Source organism: Macaca fascicularis, chromosome 20 (assembly GCF_037993035.2).
Source record: "Macaca fascicularis isolate 582-1 chromosome 20, T2T-MFA8v1.1".
In the NCBI taxonomy this organism is placed as follows: domain Eukaryota; kingdom Metazoa; phylum Chordata; class Mammalia; order Primates; family Cercopithecidae; genus Macaca; species Macaca fascicularis.
The window spans coordinates 74,556,676-74,576,925 of NC_088394.1; the positions used below are offsets into that span (position 1 = coordinate 74,556,676).

General features: G+C 46.4%; 1 protein-coding gene across 5 annotated transcripts in view; it reads left to right on the plus strand.

The window, feature by feature from the left end:
* The window catches only part of WWOX (WW domain containing oxidoreductase), a 1,124,793-nt gene that overhangs the window by 545,792 nt on the left and 558,751 nt on the right, over window positions 1–20,250 (plus strand). For 2 of the 5 annotated variants that reach the window (XR_010583895.2, XM_074026754.1), the window contains one exon: window positions 1–20,250. This exon is cut by the window's left edge; it is cut by the window's right edge and continues 17,982 nt beyond it. The exons of the other annotated variants lie outside the window; for them this stretch is intronic. The gene's annotated coding sequence lies outside the window, so the exon portion shown is untranslated. 5 annotated transcript variants of the gene reach the window in all.

Below are 20,250 nucleotides of genomic sequence, written 5' to 3' on the forward strand. Positions count from 1 at the left end.
GTGGAGTTGGGATTTCTCCATGTTGGTCAGACTGGTCTCGAACTCCTGTCCTCAGGTCATTCGCCTGCCTCAGCCTCCCAAAGTTCTGGGATTATAGGCGTGAGCCCCCGCGCCTGGCCTACTTGGGCAAACTTACCTGATCACCTTCTCCACCCCTCCTACATGGAAAAGAAAGGTAGGACCATGTTGGGGAGGGATCGAACATTTATTATCCCCATTTTACAGATGAAGAAGTTAAGGTGGCCAGACATGGTGGCTCACGCCTGTAATCCTAGCACTTTAGGAGGCCGAGATGGGGGATCACTTGAGGTCAGGAGTTCGAGAGCAATCTGGCAAACATGGTGAAACCCCATCTCTACTACAAATACAAAATCAGCCAGGCGTGGTGGCGTGTGCCTCTAATCCCAGTTACTTGGGAAGCTGAGGCAGGAGAATCGCTTGAACCTGGGAGGCAGAGGTTGCAGTGAGCCGAGATCGTGCCCCTGCACTCCAGCCTGGGTGACAGAGCAAGATTCCATCTCAAAACAAAACAAAAGAGAACAAAAAAAGAAGAAGTTAAGGATTGGAGAGCATAAGTATCTTCTGTGGGGATACCCAGCTAGGCAGGGACAGGGCAGGGATTTGAACCTAGGAGCTCTTGGATTGTGATTTTTTATTCACCCCTCCCTCTCCACCCTTCCTGTCTTCAAGCCTTAGCAGGTGAAACTGCATTTTGTACCACATGACTTTAAAACAGAACCACAAGTTCAGAACTTTGGTTAGGTCCCACCTGTGTTCTCTAGCTAACGTACAGCAACACCGGTTTCCAACCTTTCATTGTGCGGGTTTCTGATGAGTACGCTGGCAGGCCTCTGGCTTCAGAGATGCCACTACAAAGGTCTCCTCCTTTTCATAAACAGATTGCTGCAAGGCCCGCTTCTCAAGAAAGCAACTTGTGCTACCTCCTGCGTGCTTTTATGCTTCACTGTGAAGTGCAAAGTTGGGCTGGCAGGCCTGGCTTTCTTCTCCGCTTTATGTATGATTCATCAAGAGGACTGCAGGCTGTGGTATGCGGTGCAACCCAGGCTGTGTTCCCAAGTGCATCAAACAGGGATTGGGACCTGTTTTCCTTCCCACTCACACGTAGGTCACCTACGGGAGCAGGGGAGGAACCATCTGAGGTTTTTTTTTTTTTAGGTTTTTCATTGCTGAGAACAGTTCCAGCTCTGCTGACCAAAGGGCTGAGCGTCCTTTTGTTAGTCTGACCCCGTAGAGAGCCCAAAGAGGCAACCCTCCGGCCAACTGACAGCCAGCTGTGGGGTTGGACACCCTGTTTTCCACACCACTGAGCACTCTTGAACCCAGAGAAGGTGCAGGTTAGAGATGCAGCTATATACTTCTGTACCAGAGAGAGACCTTTGTGTACGTTTGGAATAAAAATTTTTAGCATTAGTGATTCAGTTTTTTGTGTCTAAATACAAATGTCCAGGGGAATAGGAACACCATAGTGGTCAGCTAAGAGCAAGCAGTTAGTTTAGTGTATGACAAGTATCTCATTATAAATGGATGCTGAAATGCCCAAGCGTGGAAATGATACGCTTCTGCTTTTATTTTTAAGTCATCCTTATAGTATCTCTTTCCCTTATTCCCTCATTCAGGCACAAAAATGCTGTTTGATTGGGAGAGCAAGTGGAGCTGTTAAAAGTTCTAGGGACGGTCGGGCATGGTGGCTCATGTCTGTAATCCCAGCACTTTGGGAGGCTGAGGCAGGTGGATCACAAGGTGAGGAGTTTGAGACCAGCCTGGCCAACATGGTGAAACCCCGTCGCTACTAAAAATACAAAAATTAGCTGGGCGTGGGGGCGGGTACCTGTAATCCCAGCTACTCGGGAAGTTGAGGCAGGAGAATCATTTGAACCCAGGAGGCGGAGGTTGCAGTGAGCCAAGATTGCGCCATTGCACTCCAGCCTGGGTGACAGAGCGAGACTCTGTCTCCCAAAAAAAAAAAAAAGTTCGAAACCAGTGGATCCTGCCGATAAACATCATCCAGACAGAAGGAAGCTGAGCGCCAATGGTTTAGAGACTCAGCACCAGACTGGAGAGAGAGAGAGTGTGTGTATGTGTGTATGTGTGTGTGTCTGTATGTGTGTGCGCGGGCGCATTGGTGTGTAGGTGGGCTTGAGAAAAGTGCTGACTTTGTGAACAAGGAGGAGGGAAAAGGGCCCAGAGCAGTAAAGAGCCTGTAAATAAATTTATCCCAGCCTCAGCCCCATGCATTCACTTGAGATTCCTCATCCAACCCTGACGGCTTCCCTGCAGGACATATTCTACCCCCTCACAGATAGGAAGCCTTGCCCAATGTGATTACATCAGGAAGTAAGATTTCAAATCTCAATGTGCCTAATGCCAAAACTGTACCTCTTGCCACTCAACATCTGCAGTCAAAGGCTCCCTGACTCAGGATTTGCTGGGGTCTGGCTCTGGGCTATTGGAATTAGATGCATGAGACCCTTTCCATCTAAACCTTAAGTGTTTTGCCTGTTGGACAGATGCCTGGTTGTCCCTTTAATCCGTTGTCCAAAAAGCCTGAGGAAGGATGGCAGGTGGACTTGGATCTCGGCCACTACCTTAGATCCTGATCAGGGGACCTCTGCGACTGCTCACCTGGGAGGAACTCCAGGAGCTCTGATGTGTTGTCTTTGACTGGGCAAGAAGGGAAGGAGAACTGTGAAACATGCAGAATTAGAAGTCATGCACCTGGGTTCGTATCCTGGCTGTGCCACTTATTTTCTGGTGGGTGGAGAGGGCAGACAAGTTGCTCATCCTCTGTACACCTCAGTTTCTTCATGTGCAAAATGAAGATGTTAGTTGTTTCTTTATTCAAGGGTTGTTGAGAGGACGAAGTGCTAAAAATGCTTGAACAGCATTTGCACAGCAGTAACACAGGAAGTGCTCCCTACTTAGCGTGGACAACATCATCTCCGTCCACATCAGTGTTATCATCGTCGTCATGAAAAGCCCTGGCCATCATTTTGCCTTTGACCTGGATGTCCATGTTGGAAAAACAGCTAGTGGAAGGCATGCCAAAATCTCAGAAGTTGGCCTTTCCGTGCAGATGTCATTGGTGGCCATTGTAGGGGAAAAAGATGCTTTGGAAACCAGGACACAGAGAAAAGTACCTCGTATTACACAGAGTCAAGAGAGGTCACTGTGGAAGTACAGAAGAAGCCTTGGCCTAATTGCACGGATAATACAATTCCGTAACTCATCCTGCCAACACGAAGGTAGATGGACGATCCCTATCCTCGCTGTGGAACATTGCCCGTGTTTTCCTAGGAGAGACATCTGCACTCCAGTAGTGATTAAAATGCCTTTGACAGGCTCTTGCTATTAAGAGTTTCTGGCTCCAGTTTAATAAAAGGTAGTATATTATAATGGAAACCAGGTTATTATTGATAAGGACTAGACATATTATAAACCAGGTTAAAGCTTTGATAATCCCACATGCAAGGGGAGGGAGCTAAGGGTTATTGCAAACCTACTATGTGTCAATTGCTCTAGTAGACACCTCAGAGACATTACAGCCAAAGAGTCCCACCTTTGCATAAACCCAGTTTGGCCTCTCTGATATATTAATATATTTAATCATCAGACTTTCAGTGTTAAAGGAGATTACAGTAGAGGCGTCCAGTTGATTGGGGAATAGTTGCTGCGAATGATAAGCTCTTTTGAATAAACCGATACTGACTTAATGAGGTTCTGCTGTGTATTATCTTTTTTTCCTAATAGAAAATAGAGTGGCTACCCTCCCCATCCGCCGTTTGCTTCCTGGTAATGACCCTCTTTTCTCTCACTCCATGGGAACTTTTAAAATTGATAAGTAATGGATTTTTAGCCTCAAGTTTCTGGAATTCTAAGAGGGCCTGAAAGGTAAGTGCTCACTTACCGAGATGTGTGAACAAAAACAGGCAGCCTAGCTCAGCAAGTAAGAATGGAGTGGCATCTCCCCGCCTGCTCTGGAGTCATGCGTTTGCTTCTGGAAGGGCATCAAGAGGCATTCAACCTCCTGTTAATTTGGTTACTTCTTCAGATACCCTCTTCATGGTGCAGCCCTGAGCTGGAACATTTAAAGACCAGTTGTTAAGGACCAATCTGAGAGCCTGTGCATTGGTTAAAACTCCTTATCTGGCCATAGAGGGTGGTGTGGTTTGGACGCGTTCCCCTTGTCTGTCCAATTCCCAACAGAGGCAAGTGCACATCTGAGACAGGTTGAGGGTTCAAGCTGTCCAATCCCTGCTCATCTGCAGCACACCCAGGAACGTGGACTAATGAAAAATAAATTGCACGCCTGACATGCCCATCACGCTGCCCGCATTTTCTAATCATCACAATAACTCTGTGGTGAGAAATATTTCTGCCTGTAATCCCGGCACTTTGGGAGGCTGAAGTGGGCGGATCACTGGAGGTCAGGAGTTCGAGACCAGCCTGGCCAACATGGTGAACTCCCCGCCACCAACGCCCCTCCCCATCATCTCTACTAAAAATACAAAAAATAGCTGGGCATGGTGGAGGGCACTTATAATCCCAGCTACTTGGGAGGCTGAAGCAGGAGAATCTCTTGAACCCAGGAGGCGGAGGTTGCAGTGAGCTGAGACAGCGCCACTGCGTTGCAGCCTGGGCAACGAGAGTGAAACTCTGTCTCAAAAAAAAAAAGTTCCTGCCCCTACGTTACAGATGAGGCTTTTAAAGATACCCAGCCACTGGTCCACAGTGATGTGACTCATCAGTGGTCCACCTGACATAGGAAATTCGGTTGCTTTGGAAATTTTGGTTCTACCACATCACCTTTCCTTACTCCCTGACATCATTCCCAGATCAAAGAAAGGTAAAAGAAGGAAGGACTGGAGACATTGTTTTCCTGTATGCTCCTTGATAAAGGGCTCAGAGCTAAGCACAGAGTAGGTGCTTAAGCCCTTCTGTTTGAAAGGAACTTTAAACATCTTTGGCAGCAGCTAAGAGTGTCAAAATAGAGTGATGTGTAGGGGACCTAGGGCCTGGGTAACATTGTCCCGGCCCAGGGCCCACTGTGGTGTGTGTGTGTCTCTATCTTCCAGTCTTTAGGAACGCGGAGACGGGACCTCTGTAATTGGTACCAGCATCCATGAGCATGGAGGACTTTGCTTCCTTGCAGAGTCAGTCCTTCCTCTGAGTAGGGGGCAGGGGTCTCCATGCCATCTTCCACTAGGTAGGCCCAGAATCACTTTCAACTTGGTCACCTGTCTGTGCAGTGTTTTGAGTTCTTCCCTGGGAAACTTGCTCACATCACCCACTTCTCTCTAGGTTCTCCGTACGGCTTTCCCGACTCCAAGCTAAGCTCTTCTGTTAGTTATTCTAGTAACTGTCCAATATCAGGCACTACCCTCAGCACTGTTTCCCATGGCAATTATTTTCCATGACAGTTTAAAAAACAGGAACGTTCTATTTGTATTCGCATTTTGCCCACAAGCCAATGAAGGCTCGGAGGGGTTGAATGGCCCAAGTTTTGTTAAGTGGCCAGGGGCAGAGTCAGGAGCTGAACCCAAGACATAGGCCGAGGAGTCTGTGTTTGTTCTTTAAACCCCGCGATTCAGTCGCCCAGCTCTTTTCATTCCCTGTCCTTTCCCCCCTCTGGCTGGGTCTGTCTTTCCTATCCCTACCACTTTCCACCACCATTTTTTTGTTTGTTTGTTTCCTCTGCAAGCAGCATCTGAAAGGCTCAGACCCAGCCTGTCGGCCTTGGACTCTGATAAGATCTCTCTGTGCTGCTTTTGTCTGGGCTGTACCTGCCTTTTCTGGATGACCCTGTTAATTGCAATTGACTCTCATAGAATGTGGATAGCAGTGCCCCTTGACACCAGACTAATGCTTCTGACTTTTCCACCATGCCCCAGCAGCAGGCTTGAGGGAAGGGCGGGGGTGGTCAGAGGAGAGATAGAGCACTTCAGATTCCAATCAAATACTTCAGAGCATGAGAGCTTTTCTCTTTGTCAGGGCGCTGTCTCTCTCCAGGTTGGGAGGAGATGTGGCATTTCTAGGAATTCACAGTAAAATCAGAAATAATTAGGAGATTTCACAGTTGTCGCTCCTGTGAAAATTGAGGAATTTTTTTTTTTTTCTCCTATTTCCAAGCTTTAGTCCTAGGCATGGAAAAATAACTTTGAAGAAAACCTGAGAGATACGAGTAAAAAACAGCTCCTCTGGGGAGGTGGTAGTCGGGGCTTAATTTCCTAAAGGCTTCCTGGCTATCAGGGCTGCTTTCCTTTATAATCTTTTACCAGTCCTGTGGGGGAGGAACAGAAACCCACTTGAGGGGTAGAAAAGCTGAGGTCAAAGGATCAGCCTGCTGTCCAATACTGGGACGTTATATTGTTCTTTTTGGGCAGGGTGGAAACTTGGAACCAAGAGCCCGTTCACTTTGGAAGACTCGACTCCCAGGATGTACAAAGTACCTCTGCATGTGCGCAAAGCCATGTGGGCCCAGGCGTCAGTGACAAGTACAGGGAAGTGACCCAAGCTGGGTCATTCCTTACGAGGAGACTGGCACCTGGGCTCACACCTTGCCGTATATGACTTCATGGGAACCTCACAACAGACCTGTGGGCTCAGAATTACTCTCTCGCTTTGCAGTCGAGGAAAGGGAAGTGCACGGAAGGGAAATAAGAGTGTTTGAGATCCCAAAGCGGATTCATTACTGTACTAAGAGTAAACCCAGAGTTGCCTCTGGAGGACCTGGTGGTGGGTGGGATGGAGAGAGAGGCCTCCCCCGCCCCCCAGACTCCAGGGGCACGGATTGGCTTTTTTTAAAATTGATTTTTATTTTATTTATTTATTTATTTATTTATTTATTTATTTTCCAGACAGAGTTTCACTCTTGTTGCCCAGGCTGGGGTGCGATGGCGCGATCTTTGCTCACTGCAACCTCTGCCTCCCGGGTTCAAGTGATTCTCCTGCCTCAGCCTCTGGAGTAGCTGGGATTATGGGTGCCCGCCACCATGCCCAGCTAATTATTTGTCTTTTTTAGTAGAGACAGGGTTTCACGATGTTGGCCAGGCTGGCCTCCTGACATCAGGTGATACACCCACCCCAGCCCCCTAAAGTGCTGGAATTACAGGTGTGAGCCACCAGGCTAGGCCCAGCGTGGCTTCAGTGTGAGGATGAGGACTACTAGGAAGATAGAGTGGTGATCTCATGTCAACTGTGGAGGGAGTAGGAGGCAGGCGTTTGGGGATCACAGCTGGTTTCCTTTTTAAATCCCACACGGTGCTGGCGTATTTTCACAGCCTGTGACCACTCAGATAGGAAAGTGACACAGCAACGCCAGGCGGATTCATTTTCCTTTAGATGAGGGGTTCACAATAGAAACACAAAGCATTGAGTATTGAGAAGAAATGGATCTTCAGGATTGGAGGGAGGCCGATAGAGAGTCTCTGGTATTGCCAATGTCCTCTCTGGGTCATGTGTGTGTGTTTGTGTGTGTGTGTGTGTGTGTGTGTGTGTGTGTGTGTGTGTGCGGCGCCTGTGGTGATTTTTAACAAACGAATGGATACTATTGAAGGAATGTTGCACTTCAAAATCCCAATCTCTGACTTCCCTTGAAAGTTTGGAGTGCCACTCAAGTCGGCCGCTCTGGGCTAGAATCCTGGTGTTCAGAATTGGCAGGAAGGGCACAGGGGCGAGGTATAGGCTCAGTCTCCACATTCTGCACCTCGCCAGCTCCGGCCATTGATGTGACCTGATTCCTGTACTGCAATGAAGCAGGGGTTTGCATCAGAAAGAACCACCAGCTTAATACCTAGGTGATAGGCTCATCTGTGCAGCAAACCACCATGGCACACGTTTACCTACGTAACAAACGTGCGCATAAAACACATAGTTCCCTGGAACTTAAAAGTTGGTGAAAGAAAGAAGGAAAGAAAGAAAGAAGGGGCTGGGCGCGGTGGTTCACGCCTGTAATCCTAGCATTTTGGGAGTCCGAGGCAGGCAGATTGCCTGAGCTCAGGAGTTGAAGACCAGCCTGGGCAACATGGTAAAACCTCGTCTCTACTAAAATACAAAAAATTAGCTGGGCATGGCAGTGTGCACCTGTAATCCCAGCTACGTGGAAGGGTGAGGCAGGAGAATTGCTTGAACCTGGGAAGCAGAGGTTGCCGTGAGCCGAGATCGTGCCACTACATTCCAGCCTGGGTGACACAGTGAGATTCTCTCCAAAAAAAAAAAAAAAGAAAAACAAAGGAAGGGCAGATGGAAGGAAGGAAAAGGGAAAGGAAAGGAAAGGAACCAGCTGCGAAACTTGTCCTAACTGAGCATTACTGTAACATAGAACAGCTGAAACACTCCTCGAAGCTGAGAGAAGGGTTTGGGAGAGAAGCAGGCTGTGGTTGTGAACAGGTGCCTCCTCCAAAAAAATTCTCTTCCTTGGATTTCAGAATGACCCCCATTGAGAACAAAGCCTTTCACGCTGTGTTTATTTTTTTTTCAGGTCTAAGTTTCCCCCAGGAGATTTTTTTTTCTAAAGGAAAAGGCAGAGAAACCCCCAAACCAGAGCCACAATCGAATGCAAATATGACAATAGGACCCATCCTGGAGAGAAAAAGGCTCCTTTTTAATTAGAAGCCTGGAAGGGCATAGCCTTTAATTGCTGCAGTTGTAGTGTCAGGGCTATCAATATCCGTGGCTCTTTCATTAATAAACTGGCAAGTCAGAAAGCAGCAGGAGTGGGAACCCCTCCCCACCCAATCCCCTCTCCCACCCCAAGCTCTATTTAATCAACTGCAGACTCAATCAAATGGGGAAAAGAACATGTAAATCAGCCACATTCATTCTGCCGGCCCTAAATAGGTAGAAGGAAGGGAAACATGAAAGGGAGCCTTCATCCGTTTCCCTGCAGATGCCCGGCTCGTGGTTAACCCAAGCAAGAGGTAGTTAAACGGCCCCGCAGATTGCGAGCGACTCCGGGAATGCCTAGGTTTATGTATGGATTAACACAGTGATAGACCCTGAGTAGCAAAAGACGAAGACTAATTACCTGACAGAGCTCCCCTCCACTTGCCTGGGTCATTGAAATTAATTTCTGCTTTCAAGCTTGGCAGAAAGCAGCTGCAGAATTTCAGTTCAATACTCAAATTAACGGGGAGCCGAAATTATTTCTCTGCACAGGCGGTATTAGAGGAGTGGGTTACCAAATAGATCTTGATCGCAGACACGGAAAAAATGATTATTCCTCCCTTTTCATCAAGAGCCGTAAGTCCTTGGAAAACGCAAAGAGGGAAGAAAAGAAGAAAAACAACCACCAATTTATTGGAGAGTTAACACTTAAATACTCTAGTACATTGAATGTGACATGCCTGTGTAGGAGACTGTCTGTCCCGCACATAATTGACAATTTCTCTCCATTTAACAGGAAAATATATGGCATTTTTATATATACTTGAATTGGGATTCCTAAGCCAGAGATAATTTGTGAATATCCATTCTATAGCATCCTGTGTTGTCAAGAAGGTGTTGACTTATTTCAAGGTTAAGGAAATGGGTGGGGAATGCAGGGAGGAGGTGGAGGATAGAGGATTGGACTAGGAGTCAGAGTTGGGATTTGAACCCATGGCTTCTGTCTCCAGATTCCTCGTTCTGTCCCTTTATGTTGACTTTCCTTTTTTGCTGAAAGTCTCTGTCCTTGCTTCTTTCTCTTTGGGCTCCCCGCTTTTGTTTCAGCCTTGATGGAATCTGTCGACTTTACTGAGCTCCATATATGTGCACCAGGTCCAATTCAATGCTGCCCAGACCTGCAGTCCTCACTTATTTGTTCCTGTGATTTTCGTGCCACCAGGAGCTGCTTGATGGATGAGATTTCCGGGCAAGTTGAGTCTCCATGTTCTTGCCGTGGGCTGCTGCCAGCTGAGACATGGATGAAGACTCCCTTTCGTGTTTCCCTTCCTTGGTGTCCATGGCAGTTCCCACCTCGACTGCTGTGGTATTTCTTTTTGCTTCTGCTGAGGCTGTGTGTGGGTGCACATCAGCATCAGCATACCTCAGTGGGGAATGCTGGGCGTGAGGCACACTCATGACAAAATGCAGGAAAAACATCTCTTTTCTAACTGTCCAGCCCTTTAGGATTAGGAAATACTTGAATAGTCCATCAAATTCTGGAATCCTACTGCCGAATTATGGCACTCATCCTACTCGGTGTAAAATCCTGGGGTGATGGTTTGTAATAGCAATAATAGGACCTGCTTCCTGGTGATCCTGTAAGGATTAAATCAGTTATTGGTGATGAAATACTTAAACTGTGCCTGGCACAAAGTAAATGTTAGTGCTCCTGTTATCCCTGCTCCTGTTAACCCCAACTAGATAAGCCAAGATAAGGTCCTCTCCATTGTTTACCTGAAGAGGCAGAAAAGCTCTGCGCAGCTATCCAGAACCAAGAGGATCTGACAGCTCTGGAGCTTGTAATATTTGCAGCACCTCTTGCCTTCTTAATGCCTAAGAAGTCAAAAGAAGACAAGTATGCCTAGAAAACACGAAGGATTATCATTTATCAAATATTTGCCGTGTGCCAAGCATACTCATATTTAGCTAACAACAACAACAACAAAATCAACCCTGACAAGGTTTTGTAAGTCATGAAACTGAGGCTTCCCGAGGATCTGTGACTATTGCAGATTTCCAGTGGCTAGTTCAGGGACAGTGCCGGGACTCGAACCCTTGTCTCTGTGTCTCCCAGCTCATAAGGTGTGCTGCCAAGTCACCCATGAGTAGCAATTAGGCCCCTTCTAACATGTCCAGCTTGAAACCTGTGACCTCAAGGCCAATGACTTGCACATCTCATTACCACTCCCCAGAGCCGTCCAGCCCCTAGCAGGAGAGGGAGGTTAATCAGCCATGCACTGAATCTGCTTATAAGGCTGTTTCATGTATGATTTTTATATCTTGGCTCCTAATAATGGCCCCGTTATAAATGATTGTCTCACTATGATATACTGGTTCCTTGCCTTTTAGGAACTGATTTAAAAGGAAGCCCTAGACTTCTTGTGCCTGTAGAGTTTATTCATATCGCTCTTTGCTTGCTCAGCAGTTGAAATGGGATGGAGGACAGCCCCCCCACTCCAAAAAAAAATAATAATAATACTTTCTTCCCAGCCTGAAACAGTTGCCATAATTAGTAACCTCCAGCTCCCTTGATATCTTGATGATACTTTATAAAAACAAAACAAAACAAAAAACACGGCTGGGTACAGTGGCTCACACCTGTCATCCCAGCAGTTTGGGAGGCCAAGACGGCGGATCACCTGATGTCGGGAGTTGGAGACCAGCCTGACCAACATGGAGAAAACCTGTCTGTGCTAAAAATACAAAATTAGCCAGGCATGGTGGTGCATGCCTGTAATCCCAGCTACTCAGGAGGCGGAGGCAGGAGAATCACTCGAACCCGGGAGGTGGAGATTGCGGTCAGCCGAGATCACGCCATTGCACTCCAGCCTGGGCAACAAGAGCGAAACTCCATCTCAAAAATAAATAAATAAATAAATAAATACATACATACATACATACATAAATACATAAATACATAAAATGAAAAAAAAATACTACTCCTCCCTCTCCTCCCCACCCTAAACATCTAATCAGACAGGTAGTGCTGTTGGACTGACGCCTACCCCATGTGTCACCTCCCTCCTCTATGTAAACAAAAATTTTTATTATTTCTAGAATGACTTAGGAGAGCAAGTCACGGGGGATAAATAGCATCAGGGAGTGTCTTTTCAAACCAAAAACCTGGGCACTTTTTTTTTTTTGAGACAGAGTTTCGCTCTTGTTGCCCTGGTTGCAGTACAGTGGGGCGACTCACTGCTACCTCCGCCTCCCAGGTTCAAATGATTTTCTTGCCTCAGCCTCCCAAGTAGCTGGGATTACAGGAGCCTGCCACCATGCCTGGCTAATTTTTTGCATTTTTAGTAGAGACGGGGTTTCACCATGTTGACCATGCTGGTCTGGAACTCCCAAACTCAACTGATCCTCCTGTCTTTGCCTCCCAAAGTGTTGGGATTACAGGCGTGAGCCACTGCTCCCGGCCAAACCTCAGCACTTTTATCCAACAAATATTTACTTCGCGACGATTATGAGTCTGGCTTAAGAATATACTAGTATGTACAGCGGGAGAGCATATAGGAGAAGAGGACATAATAGAAAATCTGCAAGGCATGTGAGGAATATAGATAGGAATTACTAAGGAAAATTGTACTTTTGTGGAATTCTTTGTATTAGTAACTATTAATAAATGGTGAGTTTTGGTTCTACTCTTCAACGAGTTTAAGAGGAAGGAAATCATTAAATAGTGCTTTGTTTTCTTCAAAAGTTGGGTTGCATTGAATAAAGTTCTTTAAATTCTTCTCTAAACCCCAAGGCTAATCAATATACAATGTAGTTACAATGGTCTGCTTGCTCTTATCAGAATCTTTCAAGCTCTTGCGTATCTAAGGGTTTTTTCCATGTACTGATTTCTTTCCCCGATGGTCGTCTTCTACCCTTGGTGTGAGTACCACCTCCTCATTCCTTAGCTGTCAGTGTAAATGCTCCTTCCTCTGAGAGAGGCCCTTCGTGACCATCTGTGTTAGTTTCCTGTCAATGCTGTAACGAATGACCACACATGAGTGGCTTACATACCATGAATGTCTTCTCTTACCATTCTGGAGGTCAGAAGTCCAAAATGGGTCTGTCTTAGTCCTTTTGTGTTGCTATAAAGGAATGCCTGAGCTGGGTCATTTACAAGGAAAAGAAGTTTATTTGGCTCATGTTTCTGCAGGCTGTCCAAGAACCATGGTGCCAATGTATTTCTGATGAGGGCTTCAGGCAGCTTCTACTCATGGTGGAAAGTGAAGGGGAGCCAGCAGGTTCAGAGAACATATGGGGAGAAAGGGAGCAAGAGAGGGGAGGGGAAGTGCCAGGGCCTTTAAAAGAACCAACTCTTGGCCGGGCGCAGTGGCTCACGCCTGTAATCCCAGCACTTTGGGAGGCCAAGGCGGGTGGATCACAAGGTCAGGAGATCGAGACCATCCTGGCTAACACGGTGAAACCCCGTCTCTACTAAAAATACAAAAAAATTAGCCGGGCGCGGTGGCGGGTGCCTGTAGTCCCAGCTACTCAGGAGGCTGAGGCAAGAGAATGGCGTGATCCCGGGAGGCGGAGCTTGCAGTGAGCCGAGATCACACCACTGCACTCCAGCCAGGGGGACAGAGCAAGACTCTGTCTCAAAAAAAAAAAAAAGAACCAGCTCTCTGGGAACAAATACAGGGAGAACATTAATCTATTCATGAAGCATCCACCCCCATGACATAGACTATTATCATCAGCCCCGGCCTCCAACATTGGAGATCAAATTTCAACATGAGATTTGGAAGTAACAGACATCCAAACTGTAGCAGGGTCTCACTGGGCCAAAATCAAGGTGTTAGGGCTGGACTCCCGGGGCCTCCGGGGATAATTTGTTCTGACTTTTTCAGTTTCTAGAGGCCACCTGTGTTCCTTGGCTGGTGGCCACATCTTCCATCTTTAAAACCAGGAGTGCAGGGTCTTCAGTTCTCTCTCTGACTCTGCCCCTTCTCTCCCACTTTGTCATCTTTTTAGGTTTATTTGTGACCCTTTAGGTCCTTTGTGACTGCATTGGTCTCACCTGGGTAACTCAGAATACTCTCCTCAACTCAAGAACTTACCTCCCTCTGCAAAGTCTTCTCTGCCATGCCAAATAACACATTTGCAGATTTCAGGGTAGAGCATGGATGCCTTTTGATTTTGATTTTGTTGTTTTTGGTAGAGATGATGTCTTGCTCTATTGTCAGGCTGATCTCGGACTCCTGGGCTCCATCAATCCTCTAGCCTCCCAAAGTGCTGGGATTACAGGTGTGAGCCACTACACTTGGCCTTTTGGCACCATTATTCTGCCTGCCATCCTGTCCTAACTAAAGAAAGTAAGGTCCATCTATCCTCCGTCTTAGCCCTTCTTTCCTTAGCCTCCTAGCACTCATCGCAATTTATATATTTTAATTTCTTTTTTTTGAGACAAAGTGTCACTCTGTCACCCAGGCTGGGGTGCAGTGGTGTGATCTTGGCTCACTGCAACTTCTGCCTCCCGGATTCAAGCAATTCTTCAGCCTCAGCCTCTCGAGTAACTGGGATTACAGGTATGTACTACCACTCCCGGCTCATTTTTGTATTTTTAATAGAGACTAGGTTTCACCATGTTGGTCAAGCTGGTCTCAAACTCCTGACCTCAAGTGATCTGCCCTCCTGGGCCTCCCAAAGTGAGAGGATTACAGGCCATCGTGCCTGGTATACATATTTTAAATTTTATTTTTCAGTTTACTTGGTTTTGCCTCCTCCTAGAACAAGAACATAAGTTCACTGAAGTTAGGGATCATGCCTAGAATCGCCTTCCTTTTACCTCCCGTCAGCCAAAACTAACTCTGCTGTGTCAGGCTGTGTTGGTTGTGAGTAAGAGAAGTCTCACTGAACTAACTGAAGCTAGGCAGGTTGGAGAGGGGGATGCCTTGTGGAAGTGACAACTCTAGGCATGTAACTGGCTCAGACTCTGCTGGGGCCAGATATACAGATGTCATCAAGAGTCTTTCTCTTCCCTTTGGGCCCAGCTCTCCCTTTGTGACCCAGGAACTTCCTTCCCCGATGATGGCCAAGCCTTGAGGATGTGAAACTCCCCATTGCCCCAATCTGGAATCGACCATCCTGGGTCTAGCTGGGGACATCCTTGAATCAGCCTCTGGGAATCACTGAACCAACATGAGTCACTTGCTACTGTGAGATCTCAAAACACATGGATCAGGACAGCGAGAAGGGCTGATTCCCAAAGGAAATGCGAGTGCTTTACAGGAAAGGGAATGGATGCTGGCCAGACCCCGGTGAGGATGAGGAGTAACTGAGCTGCAGACTCTTGCTTATCCCTCCTTCCACCTGGGAGACTGGCTGCTGGTTCTCATTGCTCACGTGGGTCTCCAGGTTTCCATCATTACACGGATTAGCACATGGTTACATGATAATAGGCCCTTTTCAGTACACAATGAAATCATGTACAAAGCACCTTGGGGTCTGTTAGAGAAGGGAATGGATGTCTGAGGTATGCTAAGCCTGATCTCCATCTTCTCAAACTTTCACTGCCACTGTGCTGTAAGAGCCGGCAGATTCCTCCCCGTTCTATAAAATAACAGCTACCATTTTCCTGAGGGCATACTGAGTGCTGGGCAGCACATCAACATCAGACCATCACCTTCTGATAACTCAAAATAGCCTGCAGGATGACTCAGAGTCTACTGGCTGTTAAGTGCCAGATTCAGAGATGAAACCCAGATCTAACTGGACTCAAGACAGAGGTTTCTAGAACAGAAGCCACAAATGTGTTAGCTAAGGCTGGTTATGTCAAGTGGAATATTTCTGCCTTTGGGGGATCCCAGCTCTTTTTTTTTCCTCTCTCACTCTGAGAATCTAGAGGCTGTTACTGCTGATTTTCTAAAAGACAACATTAGTCATCACTTTGCCAGGAATTTCATATGGACGGTGGGCTTTTTTTTTTCATTTCCTTTCCCTTAGTATTTTCCGGTATTCATTTGGCTTCTTGAACCCTCCCTATCTGTACCCCACACTTATTCTTATTCACCCAGAACAGGTGTGCACCACCTTGGAGAAGATGAAGCCAGAGAGAAAATGAGTCAGACAGGAATTATGTTGAAAGGTGACTGAATACATTACCACCTCCCAGGAGTTGTCTGAAAAACAGCTATTTCTTTAGGACATCAAAGCACCTTTTCCTCTCTAATTCATGCATATCCCTGTACAAAGACCCATGGTGGCGAGGGACTGGTTTTTAGATTGCGTGGGCGCCCTCGGAGAACGAGAGGCCCTTGTTGTAAGGAAACTCTGGTGCGTGCTCACTCCTTCGTCTGCAGCCAGCCAGCTCCCCTGCACTCACTGCTTTGCTGCTTTGGGGAAGAGTTTTTGTCATGATCCTTTTTGCAGATAGCTGTAAGGTAAACAGTCACTGGTCCCTAGGATGTCTTGCTAATGAGACACCAAATATACACATGGACAATGGCCAGACCATATTTAGTCATGGAACGCTGACCCACAGGCTCTGGAGCAGTCAACTCAGAATGGTCAGGACTTGGTCAGTAATGCCCAGTTTTGCTAATTTTTGTCCCCACTTCCAACGCAGAACCAACCAGAGAAAGCCAGATATGCTCCCCAAGCCAATCATACAGGATGCCTTGGTCTAGTGAGCCCACCTCCGGCTTCCCCATGTCCACAGCCTCCAATCGGAGCATACTGGAAGGCATCCACTTTCTTTTTTGTTTAACCATAAAGCTTTCTTTCTCCCTACCTCCTTTGAGTCTCTGCCAAACACAACTGATGGTGGCTGACTGCCTGGCTGCAGGAAGTTCTGAATAAATGACCTCCATTTGTTATTATTTGGGTTCCCTTTGTTTATTTCTACACTAGCTTTGCACTAGGTTAATTTTTTCCCACATGGCTTTTCCTGTTTGTTTCTTTGATGGTTTTTAATTAGTAATTAGTTTACTTATTTATTTATTTTTTGAGAGGGAGTCTCGCTCTGTCGCCCAGGCTGGAGTGCGGCAGTGTGATCTTGGCTCCCTGCAAACTCTACCTCCCGGGTTCAAGGGATTCTCCTGCCTCAGCCTCCCAAGTAGCTGAGATTATAGGCGCCCACCACCACGCCCAGCTAATTTATTTATTTATTTTTTTTGCATTTTAGTAGAGATGGGATTTCACCATGTTGGCCAGGCTGGTCTCAAACTCTGGACCTCAAATGATCCAACCACCTTGGCCTTCCAAAGTGCTGGGATTACAGGCATGAGTCACCATGCCTGGCCTGTTTTTAATTTTTTTTAGAGACAAGATTTCACTCTGTTGCCCAGATTGGTGTGTGGTGGCGTGAGCCTAGCTTACTGCAGCCTGTTAAGTCCTGGGCTCAAGTGATCCTCCCATCTCTGCCTCTTGAGTAGCTAGGACTACAGGTGAGCACCACCACATCCAGCTATTAAAAAAAAAAAAGGAAAACAAAAAAGCTGGAGTCTTACTCTGTTGCCCAGGCTGGTCTCAAACTCCTGGCTTCAAGCGATCCTCCTGCCTCGGCCTCCCAAAGTATTGGGATTACAGGCGTGAGCTACTGCACCAGGCTCTTCCCCCATTTGTTGGTACATACCATAGACCTTGTCCTTTCCCACCTCTTAGGTTTTGCTTACTTTCCCTTCTGTCCTTTACTTATGACTCTGCCCACTTTTGACCTCTGTTAAAATGATTTGTTACTGTTGTTATGTTATTATTTTATGTGTTGAGTCTACCGTGTACAGCTTGGGTTTACTTATCTCATTTAACCCTTAGGAAAACCTCACACTTACATACTCAAAGCCTTGATTTTGCAGGTCTGGTTGATGGGCATACAGAGGAATTAAATGACCTTGGCTTCCACATATGGTAAGCCACAGTAATGGAAGCAGGATCCAAATGTGTGTCTGTGTTTGGATCAAAAGCCCTGGACACCATCTTGATTCACCTCTCTTATCTGTCATTCTATGGAGGGAGGTTCCATTGTATATTTTTTCTTTCAATTAGAGTATTTGTAGATTGGAAGCCTATTGTACTTTATCTTTGTAACTATCATAGCAGACTAGAGGCCAGTAGGACTGGCTGAAAAGTCTGAGGAAGGAGGAAAGAAGAAGGAGAAAAGCAGGACAAATGAACCCAGATTAAGGAAAATAAAAAAGAGTGTTTGGCTAACTTACATAGAAAGGATCTCATTTTTCTTTTTAACAGATCACTACATACAGTGACCATAGTGTTTCTCTAATTTCTTCAGGACGTACTTTGAAGATGAAGAAGTATGTGTATCCGCTTTTTGTCTTTCAGAAGAACATATTCCTATCTGTAAACATAACAGATAATTTCCCTCTTCTATAAGCTGGAGATACTGCCCCTGTTACAAATGAACACAGATTCATTTTGTCACCTGTGTGAAATTGGTGTCCTTATGCCTTGCTTCTCAGGCTTTTCCACCATGACATCAGACTGCCCATGCAGTGCTTGAGATTTGCCCTGTGACTCAACCCAAATCTAAAGCCCGAGTCGTATGAATCCAGGACACCTGCGTGCAAATGCATTTTTCATGTATAGGTTGTTCACTCTGGTCTTTGAGATTGTGTAATTAGCATATGTTGTCATAGTGAAGTATTTATTATAATGGAGGTGTTCTCAGGAAACCAGATTTAATAGTTTTAAATCAGAGGCCAACATGGACTTTTAGGAATTCCATTCACAGTAAATTTTATGCATGGTGAAAGGTTATGGAATGGGTTTCCATGCCACGTCTCCCCCTGTCCCACAAATCTCAGCTGGCCTACAAAGGTTCCACTGTGGATTTTTGCCAGCCAGACACCCTGATGTAGATAGAACATTACAGATTTATATTATCACTTACTTGGCACATCTTCCTTTGGAAATGGAATAGGGAAAAGGTGGCTTGGCTGTTTGGTTTATGTCCTAAAACTTCATCGTAATGTGATTCTCCTTAACAGAGGGACTCGTGAGCTTAGGACTGATGGAAACTTGGCTTTTCTCCTGTTGGATTGATAGCTCCTTGACTACTGAAGCCATTGCCCATCTGTTCAACTGTTGTATTCACGAGGAGGTTAGACCCCCGACCCAAAGCCCAGGTACCTGATTTTCCTCAGTTAGGATCAGAAATCCACTAAGTTTTCTTATATTTTAAGCACCAAAGTAGCACCACTGTACAGCATCTTTACTTAATCCACCCTGTTTCACGTGTGTACATCCCTGGCATGCTTAAACAAGAAAGGCAAATGAGAGAGAGAGAGAGAGAGAGCGCCCCGAGGTGCCGGAAGGCTGTGGTTCCTTTGTGTCTAGAGAGAAGATATAACGATTGAATTAGACTCTTAAATATCTGTGGATGTCAGGTTGAATACAAGCAGCTATTCAGTGTTTTACTCTGGCAGGAGAACAAGTCCCCTGGAGGTGGGAAGCCATGCAGGTCCCTGGCAGTGTGAGCAGATTGTTAAAATGGTATCAAAGATGGGCTGGCGTGAGGCCAGACTCTATCCTTGATGCTCACCTGAGGTCTAGGGCTAAACTCTTGCCTTTACCTGTTCCATGCTTACCCATTCCTGCTTTTTGCTTAGAACCTCAGTGCTCTTGCTTACGGAGACTCAGCTCATGTCTCCAGACAATGACCCCTGCCTCCTGTGCAGGTGGTAAGCATCAGTACATAACTGAGGAGTGCGGGAGCAGCAGCCCAAATCTCTGATGAGGAACCTCTTCGGGATCAGCTGATCTTTGGAACGAGACACTGTTGGGTGGGAATCTGGCTTCTCACAAACTATTTGGTTGGACTCATGCCTTATTCTTTCGGAGCCTTAGTTTTGTCATCTGTAGAATGGGAAGTATTGCTAGCTATTCCCATATGAAGTGATAGAGAGTGTAAGTAAGATGGAATGTCAGGTACAGGGATGGTTGCCATTATCAATTACATTATGATGATGATGATTTTCCACCTAGATCAGGTATAAGGTGAATGTATTATTAGCATTCCTGGGACTGTTTTAAAGGAAGTACCTATAAGGCCTCATGATAAGCCAGATGTCCAGAAGGCAGCTTGAGACCAGGGCTCCTGGTAACTTAAAAGATGTTTGGGGCTGGTCATGGTGGCTCACGCCTGTAATCCCAGCACTTTGGGAGGCTGAAGTGGGCAGATCACGAGGTCAAGAGATCGAGACCATCCTGGCCAACATGGTGAAACCCCGTCTCTACTAAAAATCCAAAAATTAGCTGGGTGTGGTGGCGAATGCCTGTAATCCCAGATACTTGGGAGACTGAGGCAGGAGAATCGCTTGAACCCGGGAGATGAAGGGGGCAGTGAGCCAAGGTCACACCACTGCTCTCCAGCCTGGGTGTCAGAGTGAGACTCCGTCTCAAAAAAAAAAAAAAAAAAGGGAAGCCATGACCCATGAATTCCCAATACAATTGTGGACTCTATAAAGGACTTTAAAGAAAGTCGTAACAGATCATGCAGACCCCTCAGCAGTTTACTCACGTGTCTGGTGCTCCAGGTATTTCTCAGCCTGTTTGGGGTCTCCCTGTGTTACCTGGACAGCTGCTGCCATCATCAGCACCCAGCCAGGACTCCTCGACCATCCTGGACTCGGGATT